Here is a 5,344-nt window from a genome sequence, read left to right as displayed (position 1 = left end):
AGAGAGCATGACATCCCAAGGAAAACCTCCAAACATCTGAAGAAATCTGCCTGCCCCACCCCCATGGAGATGTAAACAGTGACTAGTCTAAAGGCACCACCTTCATTGTTGCTCATGTCTAGAACCACCCTATGTGTTCAGGAAGATCATCTGAACTTTGAGATCCAGGCCTTTCCTAAACAGTACTGCCACCCCACCTCCCATTCTGGGCTGACTAAGAGATGCATAGATCTCAAAATCATCGAAAATTGGTGCAAGATCACATGTATTGGAAATCCTGGTCTCACTGGCTGCTATCACATCCAAACCTAGTGATCTGAGGTCATTGAGCAAGTGACCTTGCTTCCAAGGTGACCTCAGGCCATGAACATTTATGCAGCCCACCCTGACAATCGCCATGACGGCTCGGAAGGGTTGAACAAAAGAAAAAAAGAGCAAGGTTACTTACCCTCCTGTCGCTGTTGGCAGCCTGGTGACCCGAACTCCATATCTGGTTCTCTGGGAAACCAGCTAAAGCCTCTTCATGGCGCTGATATTTGACCTTCTCATGTCATGTGGGAAATCCCTCTGAATTTCTTTGTGTTCTTTGAGGGGTAGCCAAATTAGCATCAAGTGATCCGAATCCCTAAGGATGCTAGTGTCGTAAATTGCACCCTCTCTCTCAATTTCCTTGTTTCTGGCTATGAGAGCCAACAAATTTTTGTTGGCTTTCCTCACGAGCACATAATTTGGTATTTTTGTATTGGTGACTCTGAGCTTTCTTTTGGGGCTACATGTGGTTGTGAGTGCTTTGGTGGATTTGGTTGGGGTGGTGGTGGTTGTGGGGTTGGTGTTGCTGGTGTTGTTTTTGCTGAGTCTATGTTTGATGTGCTGAGGGTTTCTGTGTTTTAAGGTGCTGGTGTAGATTCATCTGTGTTCCTTTTCTCTTGTCTTTTACGTTTTTTTATTTATATATTTTTTTTTTGTTGCTTTGTTAGATTCTTCCTCATCTTCACTACAGGATGAGAAGGGACTAGTGCCTGTAGGATCTGTCTCGGGGAGTGAGAGTGTGTCTCTGGTAGTGTGAGTGTATGCTGGAGAGAGAGGGTGAGGTGGATGGTTTGACATGCCCTGGGTGGTTTTCTCCATTCTGTGGAGTTCACATACCTCTGATATTGTTGGAGATGAGGCTACCGTTTTATTAAAAGATCTCTGTCGTTGTTGTTGTTGTTGGGGGTGCGATATAGGTTGCTGGTGTGGCTGCATACTTCCCAACTTTTGAGGGCAGAAGGTTCTCAGGTGGCTTGTGGCCTCTTAGATGTCACATCTGGGTTTCCTGCCTTTCATGACAACACACAGTTCCACCCCATTGGGCAGCTGGATCAGGTTCGGGATCTTCTCGAAATTTCTGGTTTCACATAGATTAATATTTTCAAGTTGATCCACACCAGTTGATTCTCCCTGCTCCTCTTTACCTCCAGGAGGGACTCTGAGTCGTGCACCACACAGGCGACAGTCCACAAGATGTTTACATCCAGTGGCACACCATTTACCCTAATTCTGGTCATTCTCTTTAAGAGGTAGGTGGGATACAAGACCCACTGGGGTGACACTGCATGTCTTCATGCAAGGTCTTCACTTTTAAAGAGGGCATCAATGCTGGTAAACTGCCTCCCTCTCTGTATATGGGTCATATCTATTAAAATTTCTCTGAGGGTCTTCTCAAAATGACTAATGGAGGCTATTTCAGCTTTCCTACTTTTTTGTGATACACATATCTCTTTTTCTGTTCACTACATTAGCAAACCTTTTATTTTTGTTGTTACTGCTGCTGCTGCTGTTATTGTTGGGGTGGTGGTGTAGTTGTGACCACTCCACCATTACTACTCTTACCACCACTCACCGCTATTTCCCTCTGCTCCACCTTCAATTGTAGGATTATTTTTTCTGCTAAAATCCATAGCTTTGTTAATGAAACTACTGCCTCTGCTACTACTGTTACTACCACCGTTGCTGCTGTTGCTGTCACTCCTACCATGGCTGTTACTATGAGGTGGACTTTGTACTTTTACTCCCTCCATTTTCTCCTATCCCTCTCCTGTATTGTTGCCAGTATGGAAGGAAATCTTCAGCAGTCACTAGACCTGTAGGAGGGGCAATTTTTTTCTTAACTCTTTCAAGATGTGCTCCACCATCTTGTTGAATTGTATATAATTAAACACTCATCGAAATTATTTGGTGGGCCGAACATAGCTCCACGAGGGTCCAAACAAATACAGAAACCTAGTGGCAGGTTCCTGGTGTTTCTATTAAATGGCACCAAATGGGTGTAAACAATAGTTTTCAAATGGACTTACTTGGAGCATTCAAAAACACATCTGATGTACTCTGCAGCAAATATAATAAATAAGAATAATAATAATAACAACATTGGTTTCAAGCTTTGGCACAGGGCCAGCAATTTTGAGGGGAGTGAGAAAGTTTATTACATTGACCCAACTACTCAACTGGTACTTATTTTATTAACCTCAAAAGGGTGAAAGGTAAAGTTGACCTCAGTGGATTTGAACTCAGAATGTAAAGTGCCTGAAGAAATGCAGTTAAGCATTTTGTCCCACACACTAATGACTTATCCAATTCCCTACCTCAATAATAATCCTTTCTACTACAGGCACAAGACCTGAAATTTTGGGGAAGGAGAATAGCTGATTACATCAATCCCAGTACTCAACTGGCATTTTATTGACCCTGAAAGGATGAAAGGCAAAGTCAACCCTGGTGGAATTTGAACTCAGGATGTAAAGATGGACAGAATGCCACAGGGCATTGTGCCCTGCATGTTAACAATTCTGCCAGCTCACTGCCTTAATAATAGTAAGTGAAACAAAAACAAAAGAAGTCTTTCTGGGATGATAATTGCTCTTGAGCGAAGTTTGTTGGTTGCTTCATTCATTTTTCATCCATTTTTCTATAATTTAAATTTAATTATCTTCCAGCTTGACAGTTTTGCTGACATAGTGGTAAGAAGTTTGTTTTCAACCAAATGGTTCCAAGTTCAGTCCCACTGCTTGACACCTTGGACAAGTGTCTTCTACTCTAGCCTTGAGCTAACCAAAGCCTTGTGAGTGGATTTGGTCGACAGAAACTGAAAGAAGCCCATCATATGTGTGTGTATATATATATATATATATATATATATGTATGTGTGTCTGTTCCCCACCACTGCTTGACAACCTGTGTTGGTGTGTTTACATTTCAAGAGAGATAGATAAAATAAGAACCAGGCTTTAGAAAATGAGTACTGGGGTCAATTTGTTCAACTAAACTTTTTCAAGGTAGTGCCCCTGCATGGTCACAGCCTAACGAGTGAAACAAATAAAAGATATGAAGAGATTTTTATGAAGTTATAGAGGAAGCAGGTGTAGGTTTGGTTGGCTGTGTGGTTAAAAGTTCCCTTTCCAACTACATGGTCCTGGGTGTGATTCCATTGCATTACGTCTTGATCAAGTGTCGCTGCTGTAGCCACAGACTGACCAGTGGTATCTTGTGAGTAAACTTCAGTTGCTGCTAATGTGTAGCATCTTGTCCCAAGAAGTTGGAAGAACCACTTGGTGCAAATCCCAAGTCATAGATCTATATCATCATCACCATTTGATAACCACTTTTCTATGCTTGCATGGGTGTGATGGAATTTGTTGTGGCTGGTTTTCTCTTCAGCTAGATGCTTTTCCTCTCACCAACCCTTGCCTGTTTCCAAAGGGAGGTAATATTTTCCTGTGGCCAGACATTTTTTATGGAAAACTGGAAATGAACAGCATTTTTTGTGTAATGATGATGATCATTATCTATGACCATCACATGATGTCAAGACAAAGATACACATAAACACACACACACATATACACACATATTTATATATGTTGGTGTTAGGAAGGGCATCCAGCTATAAAAACCTTGTTGAAACACTCAGTGAAGCCTGTTGTAGTCTTCTGGCTTGCCAGCCCCTGTCAAACTGTCCAACCCATACCAGCATGGAAAACAGACATTAAATGATGATGATGATATACGAGGGGTGTCTGAAAAGTCTTGAGCCTCAAAAAAAAAAAACATGGTACAAGACTTCTGATGATCTATTTTTCAACATAGTCCCCCTCGATGGCTGAACACTTTCTCCAGCAGTGCTGAAGCGCCATTATCCCAGTGTAGAAGAACTCTTTTGTTTGGGACTCCAAGAAACTTCCTACAGCGTCTATGATGTCATTGTCACTGGCAAAATGGTTATATATATATAACTATGCTTCAGCCAAAACGAGGATCATACTACACTCTGTCCCCTGTCCAGTCTATTCCTGTACGGCCATAGAGATTCCAGTGATAACCTTAGTGGAGGTGGGCTAAGTGGGATTGGTCAGAAAGTGACAACTGGTGTTTGACACAATGATGTGGGCTATTGAAGTTCTTCTTGTATATATATATATCTTTTTTCTTTTACTTGTTTCAGTCATTTGACTACAGCCATGTTGGGGTACCACCTTGAAATTTTAGTTGAATGTATCAACCCCAGTACTTATTTTTTAAAAATCCTGGTACTTATTCTATCAGTCATTTTTGCTGAACCACTAAGTTACAGAGATGTATACACATCAGCACTGATTGTCAACCAGTGGTGAGCAGGACAAACACAGACACAATGACACATGAACATATATAGGCACAGGTGTGGCCGTATAGTAAGAAGCTTGCTTCCCAACCACATGGCTCCAGGTTCAGTCCCAGTGCATGGCACCTTGGGCAAGTGTCTTCTACTACAACCTCAAGTCAACCAAAGGCTTGTGAGTGGATTTGGTAGACAGAAACTGAAAGAAGCCCATCATATATATATGTGTGTGTGTGTGTGTGTTTATGTATCTTTGTGTTAGTGTTTGTCTCCACCATCACCGCTTGACAACTGGTGTTGGTATGCTTACATGCCTGTAGCTTAGCGGTTTGGCAAAAGAGACTGATAGAGTAAGTACTAGGCATTAAAAGAAAGCCCCCAGGGTCAATGTGTTTAATTAAAACCCTTCAAGGTGGTGCCCCAGCCTTGCCACAGTGTAATGACTGGCAGGAGTGGCTGTGTGGTAGGTAGCTTGCATACCAACCACATGGTTCCGGGTTGGTCCCCACTGTGTGGCACCTTGGGCAAGTGTCTTCTACTATAGCCCCGGGCCGACCAAAGCCTTGTGAGTGGATTTGGTAGACGGAAACTGAAAGAAGCCCGTCGTATATATGTATATAAATATATGTATGTGTGTGTATATGTTTGTGTGTCTGTGTTTGTCCCCCTAACATCGCTTGACAACCGATGGTGGTGTGTTTATGTCCC

This window comes from Octopus bimaculoides, chromosome 25 (genome assembly GCF_001194135.2).
Source record: "Octopus bimaculoides isolate UCB-OBI-ISO-001 chromosome 25, ASM119413v2, whole genome shotgun sequence".
Taxonomy (NCBI): Eukaryota; Metazoa; Mollusca; class Cephalopoda; order Octopoda; family Octopodidae; genus Octopus; species Octopus bimaculoides.
The sequence above is the reverse complement of the archived record's forward strand: the minus strand, read 5'-3'. Positions refer to the sequence as shown.